The sequence below is a fragment of the Mesoplodon bidens genome (genome assembly GCF_964165515.1).
Source record: "Mesoplodon bidens genome assembly, chromosome: 12".
Lineage (NCBI taxonomy): Eukaryota > Metazoa > Chordata > Mammalia > Artiodactyla > Ziphiidae > Mesoplodon > Mesoplodon bidens.
In genome coordinates this window covers 54146962-54170411 of record NC_138168.1, presented here as the reverse complement: position 1 = coordinate 54170411, position 23450 = coordinate 54146962, and the positions used below count along the sequence as shown (strand labels likewise).

The 23450-nt window shown below is 38.1% G+C and overlaps 1 pseudogene across 1 annotated transcript; it reads right to left on the bottom strand.

Annotated features, from left to right (window-relative positions):
* Positions 1-13561: 13561 nt before the first annotated feature.
* Positions 13562-16029, bottom strand: LOC308625892 (matrin-3-like; annotated as a pseudogene). Its single transcript has 2 exons — positions 15443-16029; positions 13562-15219 (listed from the first exon to the last, which is right to left on the bottom strand). The product of its transcript is annotated as a matrin-3-like (transcript).
* Between the last annotated feature and the right edge of the window lie 7421 nt (positions 16030-23450).

The window sequence follows — 23450 nt, the reverse complement described above, 5'->3', positions numbered from 1 at the left end:
ATTTGCAATGCTTACCACTAGAGGGAGGGACCAGACCATGGAGAGGAGCAGCAAGTCCACTAAGGAACTCCGTGGTCAATTCATTCATCGGCAGCTGGAAGTAGCCTGAGCAGAAACTGGGGAGCCCTTTGTTAGTAAAGACAGATGTGTTCTTGTTACCTGGAAGAGATGATTTTGCAACCCCAGTAAAGAGAAGAGCCAAGTTGTGGAGCCTTGAAGTGAGAGAGGCTAATATACTTAGTATCCTAGATTTGATCTTTAGCACTATTGACATTTTAGACCAGTTAATTCTTTGTTCCTGGAGGTTGTCCTGTGCACCATTAGAGGCTTAGCAGCATCCCTGGCCTCTACCTACTAGGCACCAGTGGCACTCTCTTTCCAACTGTGAAAATCAAAAATATCTGCAGACATTGCCACATGTCTCTCCAGGGGCAAAATTGCCCCTGATTGAGAATCACTGTCTCAGAGATCCAAAATCTCCTGAAGACTTGAGGCCCCAGGATAAATAAAATATTTCCTCTCCCTGGTGACTGGGGAATTCCTCAATTCAATGCTATGTGTGGAAAAATGAGGTTAGTCCCAGTGCATAAATGAAGCATGGATACAGAACAACATATATTGTAACACTAGTGAAAGTGGCTAAGGAAGCAAGAAACAGGTTGAAATTTTGCAATTAGGGAGAAAAAAGTAAGAACTGAGCCCAAAGGGATGATAGGAATGATGTTAGGCAAGAAGGAGTTATCAGGTTCAAGAAGCAAAGCCTGGACTTCCCTGGTGGCACAGTGGTTAAGAATCTGCCTGCCAACGCAGGTGACGTGGGTTTGAGCCCTGGTCTGGGAAGGTCCCACATCCCGCAGAGCAACTAAGCCCATGTGCCATGATTACTGAGCCTGTGCTCTAGGACCTGCAAGACACAACTACTGAAGCCCGCGCGCCTAGACCCCATGCTCCACAAGAAGAGAAGCCACCACAATGAGAAGCCCATGCACCAGAACAAAGAGTAGCCCCCATTCACCACAACTAGAGAAAGCCTGTGTGCAGCAACGAACATCCAGTGCAGCCAAAAATAAATAAATTAATTAAAAAACAAATGTGTAAAAAAGAAAAAGAAGCAGCAGATTGGTTCAAGATGGCGGAGTAGAAGGACACGCCCTCACTCCCTATTCTGAGACCACCGGAATCACAACTAACTGATGAACAATTATCAACCGGAAGACACTGGAACTCACCAAAAAGGATACCCCACATTCAAAGACAAAGGAGAAGCCGTAATGAGATGGTAGGAGGGGCGCAATCACAATAAAAACAAATCCCATAACTGCTGGGTGGGTGACTCACAAACTGGAGAACACTTATACCACAGAAGTCCACCTACTGGCGTGAAGGTTCTGAGCCCCACGTCAGCCTTCCCAACCTGGTGGTCTGGCAACAGGAGGAAGAATTCCTAGAGAATCAGACTTTGAAGCCTGGTGGGATTTGATCGCAGGACTTCAGCAGGGCTGGGGGAAACAGAGACACCATTCTAGGAAGGCACACACAAAGTAGTGTGCACATCGGGACCCAGGGGAAGGAGCAGTGACACCATAGGAGACTGAACCAGACCTACCGGCAAGTGTTGCAGGGTCTCCTGAAGAGGCAGGGAGTGGCTGTGGCTCACTGTGGGGACAAGGACACTGGTAGCAGAAGTTCTGGAAAGTACCCCTTGGTGTGACTGCCCCCAGAGTCTGCCATTAGCCACATCAAAGAACCTGCAGGGTCCAGGGCAGGGTTGCTTCAGTCTAAACAACCAAGAGGGAGGGAAACCAGCCCCACTCATCAACAGACAAGTGGATTAAAATTTTACTGAGCTCTGCCCACCAGAGCAACACCCAGCTCTACCTACCCCCAGTCCCTCCATCAGGAAGTGTGCACAAGTGTCTTAGATAGCCTCATCCACAGAGGGCAGACAGCAGAAGGAAGAAGAACTACAATTCTGCAGCCTGTGGAATGAAAACCACATTCACAGAAAAACCCCAGATAAAATGAAAAGGCAGAGGACTTTGTGCCAGATGAAGGAACAAGATAAAACCCCAGAAAAACAACTAAATGAATTGGAGATAGGCAACTTTCCAGAAAAAGAATTCAGAATAATGATAGTGAAGATGCTCCAGGACCTCGGAAAAGAAAGGAGGCAAAGATTGAGGAGACGCAAGAAATTTTTAACAAAGCACTAGAAGAATAAAAGAACAAACACCTAGAAGAATTAAAGAACAAACAAACAGAGATGAACAATACAATAACTGAAATGAAAAATGCACTAGAAGGAATCAATAGCAGAATAAAAGAGGCAGAAAAACGGATAAGTGATCTGGAAGACAGAATAGTGGAATTCACTGCTGCAGAAGAGAATAAAGAAAAGGGAATGAAAAGAAAAATAGACAGCCTAAGAGACCTCTGGGACAACATTAAACGCAAAAACATTTGCATTATAGGGGTCCCAGAAGGAGAAGAGAGAGAGAAAAGACCTGAGAAAATATTTGAAGAGATTACAGTTGAAAACTACCCTAACATGGGAAAGGAAATAGCCACCCAAGTCCAGGAAGCACAGCAAGTCCCATACAGGATAAACCCAAGGAGAAACACACCTATACACATAGTAATCAAATTGACAAAAATTAAAGACAAAGAAAAATAAATGAAAGCAACAAGGGAAAAATGACAAATAACATACAAGGGAACTCCCATAAGGTTAACGGCTGATTTCTGAGCAGGAACGCTACAAGCCAGAAGGAAGTGTTGTGATACATTTAAAGTGATGAAAGGGAAGAACCTACAACCAAGATCACTCTACCAGGCAAGGATCTCATTGAGATTCAATGGAGAAGTCAAAACCTTTACAAACAATCAAAAGCTGAGAGAATACAGCACCACCTAACCAGCTCTACAACAAATGCTAAAGGAACTTCTCTAAGTGGGAAACACAAGAGAAGAATAGGACCTACAACAACAGACCCATAACAATTAAGAAAATGGTAATAGGAACATACATATCGATAATTACCTTAAACATGAATGGATTAAATGGCCCAACCAAAAGACACAGGCTCGCTGAATGGATACAAAAACAAGACCCATATATATGCTGTCTACAAGACACCCACTTCAGACCTAGGGACATATGCAGATGGAAAGTGAGGGGATGGAAAAATATATTCATGCAAATGGAAATCAAAAGAAAACTGAAGTAGCACTATTCATATCAGCTAAAATAGACTTTAAAATAAAGAATGTTATGAGAGACAAGGAAGGACACTGCATAATGATCAATGGATCATTCCAAGAAGAAGATACAACAATTGTTAATATATATACACCCAAAATAGGAGCTCCTTAATACATAAGGCAAATGCTAACAGCTATAATGAGATAATTGACAGTAACACAATAATAGTGGGGGACTTTAACACCTCACTTACACCAATGGACAGATCATACAAAAAGAAAATAAATAAGGAAACAGAAGCTTTAAATGACACAATAGACCAGATAGATTAACTTGATAATTATAGGACTTTCCCTCGAAAACCAGCAGATTACACTTTCTTCTGAAATGCACACTGAATATTCTCCAGGATAGATCACATCCTGGGTCACAAATCAAGCCTTGATAAATTTAAGAAAATTGAAATCATATTAAGCATCCTTTCCGACCACAACGCTATGAGATCAGAAATCAATTACCAGGGAAAAAATGTAAAAAACACAAACACATTGAGGCTAAAAAATACGTTACTAAATAACAAGAGATCACTGAAGAAATCACAGAGGAATTCAAAAAATACCTAAAGACAAATGACAACAAACCCACGACAATCCAAAACCTATGGGATGCAGCAAGAGCAGGTTTAAGAGGGAAGTTTATAGCAATAAAATCCTACCTCAAGAAACAAGAAATATCTCAAATAAACAATCTAACCTTACACCTAAAGGAAGTAGAGAAAGAAGAACCAACAAAACCCAAAGTTAGTAGAAGGAAAGAAAACATAAAGATCAGAGCAGAAATAAATGAAATAGAAAGAAAGAAAACAGTAGCAAAGATCAATAAAACTAAAACCTTGTTCTTTGAGAGCATAAACAAAATTGATAAACATTGAGCCAGATTCATCAAGAAAAAGAGGGAGAGGACTCATATTAATAAAATTAGAAATGAAAATGGAGAAGTTACGACACCGCAGGAATACAAAGCATCCTAAGAGACTACTACAAGCAACTCTATGCCAATAAAATGGACAACCTGGAAGAAATGGACAAATTCTTAGAAAGGTATAAGCTTCCATGACTGAACCAGGAAGAAATAGAAAATATGAACAGACCAATAACAAGTAATGAAATTGAAACTGTAATTAAATATCTCTCAACAAACAAAAGTCCAGGACCAGAGGGCTTCACAGGCGAATTCTATCAAACATTTAGAGAAGAGCTAACACTATCCTTCTCAAACTCTTCCAAAATATAGCAGAGGGAGGAACACTCCCAAACTCATTCTATGAGGCCATCATCACCCTGATACGAAAACCAGACAGAGATACTACAAAAAAAGAAAATTATGGACCAATATCACTGATGAATATAGATGCAGAATTCCTCAGCAAAATACTGGCAAACAGAATCCAGCAACACATTAAAAGGATCATACACCATGATCAAGTGGGATTTACCCCAGGGATGCAAGGATTCTTCAGTATATGCAAATCAATGAATGTGATACACCATATTAACAAACTGAAGAATAAAAACCATATGATCATCTCAATAGATGCAGAAAAAGCTTTTGACAATATTCAACATCAATTTATGATTAAAACTCTCCACAAAGTGGGCATAGAGGGAAGCTACCTCAACATAATGAAGGCCATATACAAGAAACCCACAGCAAACATCATTCTCAATGTTGAAAAACTGAAAGCATTTCCTCTAAGATCAGGAACAAGACAAGGATGTCCACTCTCACCACTTATTCAACATAGTTTTGGAAGTCCTAGCCATGGCAGTCAAAGAAGAAAAAGAAAAAAAAGGAATACAAATTGGTAAAGAAGTAGAATTGTCACTGTCTGCAGATGACCCAATACTATACATAGAGAATCCTAATGATGCCACCAGTAAACTACTAGTGCTAATCAATGAATTTGGTAAAGTTGCAGGATACAAAATTAATGCACAGAAATCTCTTACATTCCTATACACTAACAACGAAAGTTCAGAAAGAGAAATTAAGGAAACAATTCCATTTACCATTGCAACAAAAAAGAATAAAATACCTTGGAATAAACCTACCTAAGGAGGTAAAAACCTTTACTCAGAAAACTATAAGACACTGATGAAAGAAATTAAAGATGATAAAGATGATACCAACAGATGGAGAGATATACCATGTTCTTGGACTGGAAGAATAAATATTGTGAAAATGACTGTACTCTCCAAAGTAATCTACAAATTCAATGCAATCCCTATCAAATTACCAATGGCATTTTTTACAGAACTAGAAGAAAAAATCTTAAAATTTGCATGGAGATACAAAAGACCCTGAATAGCCAATGCAGTCTTGAGGGAAAAAAAAACAGAGCTGGAGGAATCAGGTTCCCTGACTTCAGAATATACTACAAAGCTACAGTAATCAAGACAATATGGTACTGGCACAAAAACAGAAATATAGATCAATGGAACAGGATAGAAAGCCCAGAGATAAACCCATACACCTATGGTCAACTAATCTATGACAAAGGAGGCAAGGATATACAATGGAGAAAAGACAGTCTCTTCAATAATGATGCTGGGAAAACTGGACAGCTACATGTAAAAGAATGAAATTAGAACACTTCCCAACACCATACACAAAAATAAACTCAAAATGGGTTAAAGACCTAAATGTAAGACCGGACACTGTAAAACTCTTAGAGGAAAACATAGGAAGAATGCTCTTAGACATAAATCACAGCAAGATCTTTTTTGATCCACCTCCTAGGGTAATGAAAATAAAAACAAAAATAAACAAATAGGACCTAATGAAACTTAAATGCTTTTGCACAGCAAAGGAAACTACAAACAATATGAAAAGACAACCCTCAGAATGGGAGAAAATATTTGCCTACAAATCAATGGACAAAGGATTAATCTCCAAAATACATAAACAGCTCATGCAGCTCAATAGTAAAAAAAAACAACCTACCCAATTTTAAAAATGGGCAGAATTTTGTAAAACTAGCAACAATAAAAATATTTCATGTACATGTAAAAAAAGGGGGGGGGCAGAAGATCTAAATAGAAATTTCTCCAAAGAAGACATACAGATGGCTAACAAACACATGAAAAAAATGCTCAACATCACTAATTATTAGAGAAATGCAAATCAGAACTACAATGAGGTATCACCTCACACTGGTTAGAATGGGCATCATTAGAAAATCTAGAAACAGCAAATGCTGGAGAGGGTGTGGAGAAAAGGGAACCCTGTTGCACTGTTGGTGGGAATGTAAATTGATACAGCCACTATGGAGAACAGTATGGAGGTTCCTTAAAAAACTAAAAATAGGGCCTCCCTGGTGGCGCAGTGGTTGAGAGTCCGCCTGCCGATGCAGGGGACGCGGGTTCGTGCCCCGGTCTGGGAGGATCCCACATGCCGCGGAGCGGCTGGGCCCGTGAGCCATGGCCGCTGGGCCTGCGCGTCCGGAGCCTGTGCTCCGCAACGGGAGAGGCCACGGCAGTGAGAGGCCCACATACCGCAAAATTAAAAAAAAAAAAAAAAAAAAAAAAAAAAAAAAACTAAAAATAGAATTACCATGTGACCCAGCAATCCTACTACTGGGCATATACCCAGAGAAAACCATAATTCAAAAAGACACATGCACCCCAATGTTCATTGCAGCACTATTTACAATAGCTAGATCATGGAAGCAACCTAAATGCCCATCGACAGACGAATGGATAAAGATGTGGAACATATATACAATGAAATATTACTCAGCCATAAAAAAGGAATGAAACTGGGCCATTTGTAGGGATGTGGATGGACCTAGACACTGTCATACAGAGTGAAGTAAGTCAGAAAGAGAAAAACAAATATCGTATATTAACTTATATATGTGGAATCTAGAAAACTGGTACAGATGAACCAGTTTGCAAGGCAGAAATAGAGACACAGATGTAGAGAACAAATGCATGGACACCAACAGGGAAAAGTGGCGGGGGGGTGGTGGTGGGATGAATTGGGAGATTGGGATTGACATATATACACATATGTATAAAATAGATAACTAATAAGAACCTTCTGTATAAAAAATAAATTAATTAAATTTAAAAAAATGAAGAAGAAGAAGCAAAGCCTTCCACAAAGGGAGAACTCTTAAGAGACATGTGCATGCATGGGAAAGGACTAAGTTCTCTGAGCCAATTCAAACTCTTGTCTCGCAAGTTTCCTCTTCCAGTATTTTCTGTCTCACTTGCCAGTACTGTTCTCCATTATGCTAGAATCCTTGCAGTCATTTTTTGGAGTCATTTTTTCTGCATCAAATGCCGTTATAAAACAGGGAAAAAAATCAGAATAAATGATAATTAATATAGACATATACTTATATATATATACTAATTATCCAGTCCTCAATTATGCTTACTATTCAACTGGCAAAATAAATATGAAAAAATAACTGTACTTACAAATTGTGGTTTCTTTAGACATATGGCAGGCTTAGTAAGACTAAGCTCTACTTTCAGAAAGAAAATGAAGATCAATTGATCCTAGTCGAAAAATAATGATATTTTACACCTTAAAATAGTTACATATTAGGGGTAAGTATAATTAAGCATGTGTTTTGGATAGTGTCCTTTATCTCCAAAAGTTGACAAAAATAATATTAAAATGCTGTTTCATCAGAATATTTAGTTGAGCTACCCTTTTTGAATCTTTGTACCATTTTTTGAATCTCTGATAATTTTATTCCTTATTTTGTTTAAACAAAAATGAGAGAATGGAGAACTTAATGCCTTATCAATAAGGTGATTTTTTTAAATTCAGCAAGAAAGAATTTCTGCTACTTTGAAACATTCTATTGGAAACTGAAAGAGAAAGGGAGGGTCAGAATAGCAATACTGACTAGTACCCAGTTCAGTAAATCTTATTTATTTTCCAGTTTCTTTGACACAGCTTATTCTGATACCTCATTTCATCATGAGAAAGTATAATCAGGAGTGGATAATTTGATACAATGTTATTACCAAGTGATAAAATGTTTGATTGCTTTATATTATTGCCTAAACACATCCCAAAATGAGTTTTTAGGTTAGGAATAAGTTTTGAGGTATTATATTATGTTACAGACTGTGTTAGTCATTTGAAAAATGTTTGAGGTTTAAATGAAGATAAATCAATCGTTGAAAATATTATTCATGTAAAAAACCTAGGGATTTTATCCTAGGCATGAGACTGACACTTCTTTTGATTCATATTTACAAACAACTTATTGAAGGGTCAAAAATACAGGTTTCTCTGAGCATACCTTTGAATATTTAGAAGAAAGTTATGAGCATGTTGCTATTCTCTACCACAAGGAAGCATTTTTCTGAAATACATTGGTCCTCTAAAATAAAAATGAACACAATCATTAGCAAGAGTTTCTGAACCTCAGCCTAGTATCTGACTATTTTGCTGCAGATTATCAAACTTTTATTCAAAACCTTACCAGGTATGTATCAAAATGCATTATTTGTCTTGACTTTTTGCCTTAGACAACAGTTTAAAGTAGATCAAAGGATTAGACCCTTGGGAAAAAATAAATCATTCAGTTCTTCCCTGTATAACTTATTGTCTCCACCACAACTACATATTAACAGTTTTTCATAGTGAGTATAAGTAGTGCTTTATGTTTAACTATGAGAAAAGTTAGCCCAGAAAACAAAACAATGGACTTCCCTGGTGGTGCAGTGGTTAAGAATCCGTCTGCCAATGCAGGGGACACAGGTTTGAGCCCTGGTCTGGGAAGATCCCACATGCCGTGGAGCAACTAAGCCTGTGCACAACTACTGAGCCTGCACTCTAGAGTCTGCAAGCCACAACTACTGAGCCTGTGAGTCACAACTACTGAAGCCCATGTGCCTAGAGCCCATGCACTACAACAAAGACAAGCCACAGCAATGAGAAGCCCATGCATCACAATGAAGAGTAGCCCTGCTCGCCGCAACTAGAGAAAGCCTGCACGCAGCAACGAAGACCCAATGCAGCCATAAATAAATAAATAAATAAATACATTAAAAAGGCAAAACAAAACTGTTGCTGCATGAGAGGATAAGTTCTCATTTAGGTACTATTATAAAATATGAGTTATTTAGAGAAAATTCTGTCACCCTTAGCCAAGTTGTCAGATAATATTTTAAGACTTATCCCACAGGGCTATTCTTAATTACTGTTAGTCACATTTAGTAGCTTCTGAAGATATATGCAGAATATAAAGTTGTGTCATAAATTACGGTCATTACCACAGGAGTGACAATACACAGGATACAATTTAATAGGCATTTTTATGCTTCTTTTCTATTGGCTGCTTTTGACACCCATATGAAATTATTCTTCTGTAATACTTAAAGGAAAAGGAAGAAAGGACTTGCCTGGTGGTCCTGTGGGTGCTCCCAATGCAGGTGGCCCGGGTTTGATCCCTGGTCAGGGAACTAGATCTCACATGCATGCCGCAACTCAGAGCTCATATGCCTCAACTAAGAAGTCTGCATGCTGCAACTAAAAAAAAGAGATCCCGCATGCTTCAACAAAGATCCTGCGTGCCGCAATGAAGACCCAGCACAGCCTAAATAAATAAATATTTTTAATAAATAAATAAAAGGGAAGCAAAGAGTTCAATATAGTGAGAGGCAATTGTGGTTCTCAACTGCCAAGACTAATTATGTGTTTTGTTTCTGCCGAAAACCAAACAGCAAGATACTGAATTAATAATGGGCAGAATCTTGGTTGTCATTTACCATTTACCCACAGGTCCCTGAGGTTGTCTGCTCTGTTCTGAAATGTGAAGTAGCTGATGGCAGGGTATCTTCTTCACTGGGATTCTATTCCTTCCTTTAAGTCTATTTAGTGCTACTGAAAAAGAAATCACTAGCCCTAAAAAATTTGCCCTGAAGAAGCTCTGTCTTGATATCAAAAAGTAGGACTAGATTTTTGGTAGGCATAGGCTAATTAGCAAGCAACAGAAGAACATATAAAATCTGCTTTTTTTCATTGGTTTACTAACTTGGAAAATAATGTTTCCAGATCACTGACTATTGGACAAGGTAGAGACATTATCAAAGATTTTATGAATTATTATAACATTCTCCCCCAACCTGTCAAGCTAAGAAAAATAATGAAGTATTGATAGAATAAATTAATTATGTGACATTAGGTAGAACAGTGTAAGTTTGCATTTACTATGATTAAATTTGAGGGAACAAATTTTCTTTTACCTTGTGCTTTTCTTCTTTTATTCTAACATTTGAACTGAGTTATTTTTTTTTTAACTGCCTTTTTGGGGTTCTTGATTCTTTAGTTAGTAAGTGGATAACATTGTATTTTATGTGTCTTAAAAGCACTTTTTTCTTTCCACATGCCATGGCTTGTAGCTACTTGAATGCAAACACTTATAATACTATGCTAGTCTTTTCCTATATCTACTGCAAGCAGTTGAAGTGGTGATGAGTATCAATGACCATTGTTGTATTCTATGTCTCTAGAGTTGAAGTAAGGCCTAAACATGATTCAGACAAAACTATACAGGAAGCCAATGTGACACCTATTACATATATTAAAAATATGGGGCTTCTCTGATGGCGCAGTGGTTGAGAATCTGCCTGCCAATGCGGGGGATACGGGTTCGAGCCCTGGTCTGGGAAGACCCCACATGCCGCGGAGCAACTGGGCCCGTGAGCCATAACTACTGAGCCTGCGCGTCTGGAGCCTGTACTCCACAACAAGAGAGGCCGCAACAGTGAGAGGCCCGCGCACCGTGATGAAGAGTGGCCCCCACTTGCCACAGCTAGAGAAAGCCCTTGCACAGAAAGGAAGACCCAACACAGCCAAAAATAAATAAATAATTAAATTAATTTTTTTAAAAAAAGGAGAATTTGGATTCTATCACTATCTTTGTAATCTGTAAAATGTAAAAGTGCTAGGTTTATAATTTTATTCATACCACTCTCATGTCCTTCTTGCTATCACTTCTTGGATTAAAAAAAATTTGGTTGAGGAAGCAAAACTCAGTGCAACGTTTCATATTTTACTGCTAATTAAAATCTTCAGGGCTTATATGATTTTCTTTGTACAAGTAAATATATTACTGTAGACTTTATCTTAGAGATAATTTGTTCAAATAAGCAAATCAATAAATATTATTGAGTCAAGGAAGGTGAGCTACAGTTGGCTGATTGCCAAGAAACCTCACAGGACCGCACTACCTTGGAAAATTTACTACAGCATGACAATAAGGTCTGACGCAGTGTTTCAGGCTTCTAAGATTTAAAATATTTTTGTCAATGGGCCACAGTTGAAAAACCAAAAGGTCACTCAAAGTAGATCAAGCAAAAATGTGATATATCTGCAGGCTACAGGGGAATCTCATGGAAAGTTCAGAATGAGAAGCCAAACCTCAGGAACAGAAAGTCAAGTAATTTTCTATTTCTCCCTTTCCTTACTTCCCCATAAGTATTTTTTTCTATTTTCCTTTTGTAGATTGATCCTCTATGTTTATCTTCTCTCCTTTTGCTTATATTACTGAATTCAATTTATTAATTTACAAAGAGAAATATAACTCCCAAATGCCAGTGCATGTTTCCTCAATAGGCAAGCTTCAAGGTAAACCAAATTAATAAACGATAATTTGGTGAGCATGGGATCAGATGAGGTGAACTAGGTATGTCTATATAACTTTCCAACAGCAGCCACTTCTTTGAAATTGTACCCCTCTCAGAGCACTTGCTAAAGTGATGGGTTTGGGTGGTCGTGTTTATACTGTGTGATTCCATGATGGGTAGACAATTTGTATATAGACCTAATCATTCAGTGTCAGTGTTTAGAATTTGAACCAAGGGACACAGACATGAAATAGTTTGAAAACTGTGCATACTGTTCATTGAAGAAGCCATGATCAGGGATGAAATCAGAGGGAAAAAATGGAAGTTTTGTTCACAGTGCTCCTTCTTTTTAAAAATAATCCTTTGCCATTTGGCCAGAAACTAGACAAGGCATAATACACTGTAAGAGTAGTGCTATTATAAAGAAGAAGCACCATGATGGAAATCAGATACAGGCAACGTATTCAATACCAAATGGTAAAAGAGATAATTTTTTTTTAAACTCAGATCTTTAGTAGCAGTCTTTGGAACACTCTAGATTAAAAATATAATAATTTGTTAAAGCATGCAAAAAAGTGTAACAGTGAATAAAAACCACAACTGACAAATATATTGGTTAACATTTCAAACATGTATAACCAATGAACATGGCCTAGGTTTTTTTTTTTTTCCTTATTGGTACTCACTTCAGAAACTTGAATCCACAGATATAAGCAGTATATAACCAGAAAGTTACAAGTGGACACAGATTATACATGCAAATTCCTGTTCTCGAATGTCACATATGCAAGTGTATGAATTAGAAGCATGCATCTAAGATTATGGCCAAACTTTTTTTAAATGCAGAAATGTAAAATTACATCTTGAAAATATGAAGAGATGGTCTATACACTTCAAAAATCAAATGTTGCTTATACCAGATATATGACAGCTACAGGATTCAAGCAACAAGCAATAAGATCTCAAGAAATTGATACTGGTCAAAGAGAATGGGAATATTTTTACATTTCACTGAAAAATACATTGACTATTAGAATATGAAATCTAGCAGGAACTTAGGGGAAAAATTACAAAATCTAAAGCCAATTACTCAATACTTAATTACTTAATTACCTAAACTACATCATGACATTAAAAGAAAACTGCACCTTCATTTTAATTACCAATCTCACATTAATGAAGTTCTCAAAAAATGAAACAAAACCAAAAATGCTTCAGACTCCAAATGAAAAGTCTGCAAGGTTCAGATTAAAATGTGGAACGTTTTAAATGAAAGTAATAAAAATACAATTGGTTTTGTTCTTTATTGAATGGAATCAAAAGTTTTGACATTTCTTTGAAGCTTGGAACCACTAAATTTCATTTCTCTGAATGTTTCTATGTATCTTTCTTAGTGGTGCAAGTGTCTTAAATAGCATATGAAGTCAGTCTCTACAAAGTATTTCTGTCTGTTACCATTTTGATAAAACAAAAACAATTCTTCGTTAACTTAACCATATATGTATTTTTGCTATAACACTTAACACTTGAACAGACGTCTATTATTTTCCACTGTAACAAAAGAGTACAATAGTTTTCTTCTATCTGTATTGTATATTAAAAAGGTTAACATTTAAAAACAAAGAACCATTATTTTCTTTGAAATCATTAAGCTTCTTGCACATCTTAAGCTTCCTTCTTCTGCCTGTGTTCTTCTGCCAATTTACTCAGAAATTTCAGCAGGAACACTGGGCTGATATGGTCCAATTCTGTACTCATCTGTGATTGTATAGTCCTTCTTGTTTTCATCACTGTGACCATCTGCATTTTCACTTGTATCTTTGTTGGTATCATCAGCATTCTCAGCAGATTCAGCACCTGATTCTGTATTTTCCTAATTTTTAATTCCATTTTCCAGTGCTGCTTCATTTTCTTGGTGAAGTTCCTCAATCTTGTCCACCTTTTTAAGCTTTTTCTTCACAGTTGCTGAAGCACTTGCATTTGCATCTTTTTTCACACAGCTTTGTCTGAAGTTTCCTTTTTCCCATCAGATGCCACATCCCCTAAATTAGCAAGATCTGTCTCATCTCCCACTGAACTGCCACTTTCTAGCAGTGCTGCTGCTGCTTCTTCATCTACAAGTAGCTCATCTTCAGATTCAAGAAGTATGTTAGGTTCTTGTTCTGACTGGTCATCCTTTGTATCTTTTTCACCACCTTCACCTGACTTCTCTTCTTGTTCGTTACCTTCAGTTGTACTTTCAGTCTTCGGGGAACCATCAGTTTTGGATTTCTTATCACTTGGAGATTCTTTGCCATCTGGAGAGTAAGATCTCCAGGATTTATCTTTTTTCAGTAAGTCAATGCCTCTGTTGGGAGTCCTAAGTACCAATGTTTTGTATTTTTCAGACAGGTCAACTTTTACACATCTCCCTTGAAACCAAAGGGCCTTTTTCAAACAGTGGTCAACCATTGCCATTGCATCTTCTCTGGTCTCCATCTCAATAAAGGCCTTTATTCTTTTATACTTCTAGGATAAATGAACTCTCACTGGCTTGCCAAATACTAATGCTGGTATAGCCGTATAATAATCCACTGCAGCCTGAGCATCTTCTGTGGTCGCCATTTCAATAAATGCCTCATTAATTTTATTTAGAATCAGATGATTTGAATAACTCCAAATGGTTCCACCAGCTGTAATAGTTGATATCTCAAATTTTTTCCTTGCCAGAAATCCATGATGTGAGCAACCCGGCTAGTTCCCACCCTGCCCTTTTGCATGTGTCTTGGTCCTTGCAGGTTTCCATTTCCAGCACCCAGATTTCCTCTTGGTCCAACTGCTGGTCCCCCAAGATGAAATGAGGGAGGTGGAGGTCCCAGAATTCCTGGTGCTGGGTTTGTACATTGCTGCAACATGAATGGATCACCCATTGTGTGTCCTATATCATTGTTAGGGTTCCATTCTGGGTAGATTTCAAGAAGAAGCTGGCATCAACAACTGTGACTTGCTCCATTGATATGTTGACTCCACTCCTTATTAGAATGAACTGGCAAATCACATATAGAGCACAGATGGGGATAACCCTTTGGTAAGAGTCCATGGAAGTCTTCTATATTGCTACTTGGAGGAGCACCCCTCTTTTTCTCAAAGAGAGATCTCTCTTGTAAGGGGCCAGGACCATGTCCCATTCTCTCATACTCACTGTCAAATTTATGATAGTTACGTGAGGTCTCACTAAAAAAAGAATCATCCCTACACCTTTCTCCATCTCTTAATCTGTCATCTTCATAATCCATTCTGTCATAATAACCAGATTCTTGCGAACGACTTCCACGGTCATAATCAAGCCCTGGGTTGAAACTAGGACCATGATCATCAAAACTATCTCTTCTTGGGCTTCCCTGGTGGCACAGTGGTTAAGAATCTGCCTGCCAATGCAGGGGACATGGGTTCAATCCCTGGTCTGGGAAGATCCCACATGCTGCGGAGCAACTAAGCCTGTGCACCACAACTACTGAAGCTCACACGCCATGCTCCACAATAAGAGAAGCCACTGCAATGAGAAGCCTGCACACCGCAACGAGGACCCAACACAGCCAAAAACAAAAAAACAAAAAAACAACTATCTCTTCTAAAGTGCTTCTTTTCTTTCCAATCGTCCCTAGGTACTCTGTATGGTGGCTCCCATGTAGCAGATCTGCCATCTCTACCATAACTCAATGTAGGGCCTTCTTCAGTTCTCCTCCTTTCAAGTTGTAGAAGGATTGGGGGCAAGTTCTCAGGAGTAATCTTGTCCTCTGGATAACGATTCAGTTCATCTAAGTCTCTAGCAGACAGACCAAAGCTGGCCAAAATGTTACTGGTCTGGTATGCATCTCCACGGTGCTGAGAAGACAAAGGGAGGGGACCTCTACTTCCAATGTTAAATACAGAAATCAAATTATGGGAAGAAGTACTAGCACTGTGTACTCACAGTGCACTATGAGCTCCTTGTTGATTCAATGAAGAACTCATTCCAAGATTTGTCAAAGTAGCAAGGTGTGCAGTACCCTGGTTCATCCTTCCAAGAGATGCTGGCATACTTAAAGCCTGGGTAGCAGCAGCAAGAAGGCCTTTTCCTGCTGCAGACAGGTCACGCCCACGACCCTGCGAGTCGCTACCAAGAGATGACTGCTGGAATGACTTCGACATTGTAGAACTATCTCTTGTCTAGTTTATAGATTTAAAAAAAATTTTTTTAAAGATGGCTAAAAAGAAAGCTCAAACTAGAAAACTAGGTTAACTTTGCTTCAAAAAATGGTAACGCCAAGAAACAGGATCAATAAGGACTGTAGAATCTTCTTCAAGCTGAGAACCAGCAGACAACTCTCAGTCCCATTTCAGAACACGCCAGGCCCCTCCTCCTACTCAGCACATGCACATCGCTCTCACTCTCAGCAGTGGTCATTGTTCTCTCGAGATAATTTTTAAACAGTGTTTGAAAAAGTGGGTTGAGAGTAGGAAAATAACTTACTGAATAACAACTTTGTGCCAGGAACTATGCTAGTTGCTTATGTGTCATCTCACTTAATCCCCACAATTCACGGCCCTGTGAATTAGGCATTATTCCCTTCCTTACAGATTAGGAAACTGATGTTCACTTGTTAGTGCCAGGAAGTTAATGACTGATGTTGCTGAAATACGAGCCCAGATCTGTCGAACCCCAGAGCCTGTCTTCTTTCTCTGTCATTTTCTTCCTGGCACAAGTGGGGAATTCTATTTAATATCCCTCAACATTATTATTTCTTTCATAAATATTTAGCTTCTCCCACATGCCAGGGGTAGTGCCAGACGTTATGGATACAAAAAAGGAGTTCTTGCCTCCTTATTTTAGTGACTGTTTTCCTCTTCTGAATATGGGAGTCCAGTCTGATAATCTCAGTTATGCTGGATGCAGGAAAGTGGGACTCAAAATGCCTGTCATTTTGTTCAGCAAACATTGAATTAAATAGCAAAACAAACAATTAAGGGTCACACCCATAGAATAAACAAAGTAAATTAGACAAAATTTTATGAATGCCCTTTTGTCATTCAAAAAAATAGCAAATGTCTTTAAGATTAATATGACTTTATCTGAGTAATCTCAGCTATGTGTACTTGGCACAAATTCTGAAGGCATTATGGGTTTCTGTCTGGCATTTTGGAAACATACATCAAACGGACTGTAAAAGAATACTATGATCTCTCAGGAACGCTGGAACATTACTGTGTTATTTCTGAGAAGTGAGAGCCAATCATGAAGAACTTTGTGTAGGTGTTTGGAGTTCAAAACTTGATGTGTAACTGATTGGCATAATACGTGTTGGCACAGAGATAGTTTTTCCGGAAAAAAACGTAATAGTGTTTTCACCAAGAGAAATGACATCAGGGTGCAATGAATGCACTCTTTGGATATTTTTACCTACTGTCGGATATGTAGTATATGGCTTTTACTGGAAAAGGAAAAAAATCTTGGCATTGCCATTACTTTTTGAGAAAGGATTTAAAAATTGTTTAGAAAACTGGCCTTACTTCAAAGGGTACACTTAAACTAGTTCTTGCATCCTGTCTGAAGGATCAGCAGCCTAGTTTGTTTTCATAATTCTTCAACTCATCTGCTTTTTTTCTGCTAACATGGCAGGCTGGGTGCCTGGACTGACTTGCCAATAAAAACACCTAAACAGTTCTCATAAAATATATTTAATAAAATTTCCTTAAATGCATCAGTGAACTAATAATAAGGTAAGAAAATTTCAGGTCTTATATAAGTTAAGTCAAGAGCTCAGAAAGGTAAGTTGAGAAATGGAACTGGCTTATTCCCTAACCATGTTTCTCCATGGCCCCACAGGATATGGCAACAGAAACAAAGCCCAAGACTTGTTCAAGATAAGGAGTCTAATAGGAAGACATGTCTCCCCTATAAAACTAGGACATCAAATGGCTAAATGTATAATGGTGAGCCAGGATTAAACCTACCCTCCCTACCTCACACCCCAGAAGATAACAAGGAAAATCAACTTTCTTGAACATAAGTTCTGTGCTGAGAAGGGTAAAAAGCTGTAACTGAGAATTTGAACCACAATCTGATTGGCAGGCTCAATATGTACTAGAGGTCCAGTATTAGTAATGAAGAAAAATAAATAAAGGAGATGTGGATTGGAAAAAAGCAAAGATGCCATTATTTGTGGATTTTATAAATAGACATGGAATAGTAAAAAAATTGAGAGATAAATTACTAGAATTAAAAAGAGATTTTAGTAAAGTTGCTGGATACAAAATTAATATGCATAAAGCAAATGCAATTCTATATGATTTGATAGTTTTGTTTGTAATGGTAAAAATAATGGAAACAACTCAAATGTCAAGAGTAGTTTGAACAAAAATGTGGTATAGGCAAAAAACAAATAGAATACAGTGGAAAAAAATTATTGGCAGCAACACACTTTCTTGGGTCAACCTCACAAATATGTGTATGAGAAAATGGAGCAAGTTATAGCATACTATATGCATGAACCCTATATATAGGGTTCATTTAGATAAAGTCAAAAACAGGCAACACTTTACCTGTAGGTTAGGGATAAAACCTTTGATGGTGCAAAGATAAAGAAAAGTGAGGGCGAACTTCCCTGGTGATGCAGTGGTTAAGAATCTGCCTGCCAATTCAGGGGACACGGGTTCGAGCCCTGGTCCGGGAAGATCCCACATGCCGCGGAGCAACTGAGCCCATGCACCACAGCTACTGAGCCTGTGCTCTAGAGCCCGTGCACCACAACTACTGAAGCCCACACACCTAGACCCTGTGCTCCACAACAAGAGAAGCCACCGCAATGAGAAGCCTGTGCACCACAAAGAAGAGTAGCTCCTGCTTGCCACAACTAGAGAAAGCCCACGCGCAGCAGCAAAGACCCAACACAGCCAAAAATAAAATAAAATAAATAAATAAGTTAAAAAAAAAGTGAGAGCATGATTATCATAAAAGTAGAGATAGTAAATATGGCTTTGGTAGGAGAAATTCTGAACTTTAATTTGGCATTGAATTTCACTGAAAGTGCTCTGAGAATTTCATCTTAGATAAACATGTTGTAGATTCTGGTTCTACAGACCTGTGTTTCACATGTTATCTTTTTATATCCTTACATGTAGTCATTTTACAATTAAAAATGTACATTTTTAATATAATTTTTATTTTTAAAAGTAATACATCTATGCAGTTTAAAAGAGCAAATAGTACAAGGGTTCTAATCAATAAGCACTAATGTTCAGCCCTATCTCTCTCAAACTTCAATACATGACTTCCTTGAGAGGTAAGCAATTTCAATACTTAATTTTTTTCTTCTCTTATTTACATCATATTTTATTTTATTTTTAATTTATGTATTTATTTTTGGCTGCGTTGGGTCTTCCTTGCTGCGTGTGGGCTTTCTCTAGTTGCAGCGAGCAGGGGCTACTCTTCGTTGCAGTGCATGGGCTTCTCTTGTGGTGGCTTCTCTTGTTGCGGAGTATGGGCTCTAGGTGAGCAGGCTTCAGTAGTTGTGGCACGCGGGCTTCAGTAGTTGTGGCTTGCAGGCTCTAGAGTGCAGGCTCAGTAGTTGTGGCGCACGGGCTTAGTTGCTCCACAGCATGTGGGATTTTCCCAGACCAGTGCTCAAACCCGTGTCCCCTGCATTGGCAGGCGGAGTCTTAACCACTGCCCCACCAGAGAAGTCCAAGGCATATTCCTAACCACTGCACCACCAGGGAAGCCCTACATCCATATTTTAAATACAATATATTGCCTTTTTTTCCAGCTTAAAGCATATATTGACTTCCTAATATGGAAAACAAGGACGTAGCTCTGTAATAATATATTTATACTCGCTATTTCATCTGCTTGTATAGCTATATCACAATTTTTGGTAAAATTTGTATCCATTATGTCTGTATTTGTGACATGGAAATACTGTTCAATAGCAAGCCAGATAGTATGCTATGATTATAATTATTTTTCTGTACAATGCTTTGTTTCTCCAGGAGTCAATGGTTGCCTTATTTGTTGTTATTATTGTGGCTGTGGTTGTGTTGTTGTTGGGTTTATTTTTATATATTCTTACCACTAATTTTCTCCAAACTCTCCAAGATCATTGCAAGCAAGATATGTCAATGTGATCAAACACTTCAGGTTAATTTCTCATTTCTAATTCTATTTTGTAGAAATCATTCTAGGACCACTGTGCCTTCGATTACAATTTGGTTGCTCTTTAGGACTGCCATTCTCCCTCTGCCATCCCAGCCTTATTCAGATATAATTGACATATAACATTGTTTAAGTTTAAGGTGTTCATTTAATACACTTATTTATTGAAAAATGACTGCTACCATAATGGTAGCTAACACCTCCATCACATCACATAATTACCATGTCTTTTTTTGTTGTGACATTATTCTGTTAGAAACTTTCAACTATATAATACAGTATTATTAACTATAATCACCATGCTGAACTTTGTACCCTTTGTCCACATCTCCCCATTTTCCCTATCTCCCAGCACCTGATAACCATCTCTCTACTATTTCTGAGTTCAGATTTTTTAGATTCCACATATAAGTAATATCATACAGTATTTATCTTTCTCTGTCTGACTTACTTCACTTAGTATAATGCCCTAAGGGTTCATCCATGTTGTTACAAATGGCAGGATTTCATCTTTCCTCATGACTCAATAATATTCCATTGTATATATACACCACATCTTCTTTATCCATTCATCCATTGACAGACACTTTTAGGTTGTTTCCATATCTTGGTTATGGTGAATAATGCTGCAATGAGCATGAGAGTGCAGAGCTCTCTAAGAATCTTTCAGGACTTCCCTGGTGGTCCAGTGGTTAAGAATTCGCCATCCAATGCAGGGGATGGTTGGGGGAACTAAGATCTCACTTGCTGCAGGACAACTAATCTTGTGTGCTGCAACTACTGAGCCCGCGCACCGCAATTACTGAGCCTGAGCTCCACAACTAGAGAGAAGCCTGCACACTACAACAAAAGACCCCGCATGCTGCAACTAAGACCTGACGCAGCCAAAAATAAATAAATAAATAAATATTTTTTAAAAAAAGAATCTTTCAATTCCTTTGGATAATACACAGAAGTGGGATTGATGAATCATATGGTAGTTCTATTTTTGATTTTCTGAGGACTCTTCATACTGTTTTCTATAGTGGATGAACTAATTTACATTGCCATCAGCAGTGCACATGGGTTCCCTTTTCTCCACAACTTCACCCACACTTGTTATCTCTTGTCTTTCTGATGATTGCCATTTTAATAGGTATGAGATAATATCTCATTGTGGTTCTGATTTGCATTTACATAATGATCAATGATGTTGATCACCTTTTCATGTATCTGTTGGCCACTTGTATGTCTTCGCTGGGAAAATATCTATTCAGTTCCTCTGCCCATTTTTTAATTGGTTTGCTATTGAGTTTTATGAATTCTTTATGTATTTTGTATATTAATCCCTTATCAGACATGATTTGAAAATATTTTCTCCCATTCTGTTGGTTGACTTTTCATTTTCTTGACTGTTTCCTTTGCTGTGCAGAAGCTTTTTAGTTTGATGTAGTCCCACTTATTTGTTTTTGCTTTTGGTGTCATATACAAAAAAAATAATCTTTGCCACATCTTGTGAAGAAGCTTTTCACCAAATTTTCTTCTAAGGGTTTTATGGTTTTAGCTCTTATGTTTAAGTCTACAATCCATTTTGAGTTAATTTTTGTGAGTGGTATAAGATAAGGGTCTAATTTTATTCTTTGCATGTGATTATCCATTTCCCAACACAATTTATTGAAGAGCCTGTTCTTGGCTTTTTTTTGTTAAATATTAGTTGACTGTACTGTGAGGGCTTATTTCTGGGCTCTAGATTCTTTTCCACTGGTCTATACTATTTTTATGCCAGTACCATATTGTTTTGATTACTATAGCTTTGTAGTATGGTTTGAAATCAGGAGTGTGATACCTCCAGCTTTGTTCTTTCTCAGGACTGCTTTGGCTATTCAGGGTCTTTTGTGGTTCCATACAAATTTTAGGATTGTTTTTTCTATTTCTGTGAAAAATGAATTGGGATTTTGATAGAAATTGTAGTGAATCTATAGATGGCTTTGAGTAGTATGAACATTTTAACAATATTAATTTTTTTGATTCATGAACATGGGGTATCTTTCCATTTGCTTGTGTCTTCTTCAGTTTCTTTCATTGGAGTCTTACAATTTTTAGTGTATAGATGTTTCACTTCCTTGGTTAAATTTATTCCTAAGTATTTTATTGTTTTTGATGCTATAGTGAATGAGACTATTTTTTTTAATTTATTTTTCAGATAATTTATTGTTAGAGCATAGAAACACAACTAATTTCTGTATGTTGAGTTTGTATCCTGCAACTTCACTGAATTTGTTTATTAGTTCTAACAGTTCTTTTTTTGGTAGAATCTTTAGGATTTTCTATATATAAGATCATATCTGCAAACAAAGATAATTTCACTTGTTCCTTTCCAATTTGAATGCCTTCTATTTCTTTTTATTGCCTGATTGCTCTGGCTAGGATTTCCAGTACTATGTTGAATAGGAGTGGTGAGAGTAGGCACTGGAGCACAGTTGTGCAGGCCAGTGACAGAAGACAAAGCCTGATCCAGGCCCACGAGCAGTGGTGCGGCCCTGGCTGTTGGAATGCTCTCCCATGTCTGCACATGTGCACTGCAGTGGATGTCGATGACAAGTGTCAGGCTGGCAGTGTGAAAGTGCACAGCTGGAGGGGTTAGCCCCAAGTTTGCAGATGGTGGTAGGAGTCAACTGTAGGGATCTAGGCTGTCATCTTGCATTAGAGCTGCACTGCAGGGAGGTCTGCAGCAGCTGTGTTATTGTTTTTTTTTTCATTAGTAAAATCTGCCGTGTTTGCAGAGCAGGTCACTGTAAACCACAGTCTCTCCTACTGCATGGCTACAATTGGTAACCTCTGCTTCTCTTCCTTGTCCCTAGCCATCTCTATTGTTTCTATGCATGTCTCAGCTTTGCTGAGTCTGGGTGGGGTGAAATTGAAAGGGGACCTTCATGTGGTGCCCCAAAAGATGGGGCAGCTGGTCGCTCATTCCACTCTTCCTTTCCTGGTGAGGGTAACTCTTTCTAGCTGGGAAGTTCCCTCTTGTTGCTGAGCAATGACAGCTTGGAGGAAGGGATGATGCAGGCAAAATGAAGCTATCTTCTTTCCTTTTTTGTGCAGTTATTCTCAGGGTTTTTGTTTGTTTGCTTGTTTGTTTGCTTTCCTGTGTTGCTAAAGTTGGACTCCAGAGCTCTCCCAGAGCTCTTTTTGTTTGTGGGTAGCTGGGGTCTCACTCCACTCTATCAAGTCTGCCATTCTGATATTTCTCTTTGCCATCATCCAGATCATTCCCTTAGTTCTCTTCTGTATTCATTCATTCATTCATTCAACAAATATTCTAGAAAGCTATGCACCAGGCAGTATTATGGATACTGGAGTTATATCAATGAAAAAAGATGAAGTCCCTGCTTCTATAGAGCAAAAATTCCAGTAAGAGAAGCATAACATGAAAAAATATAGT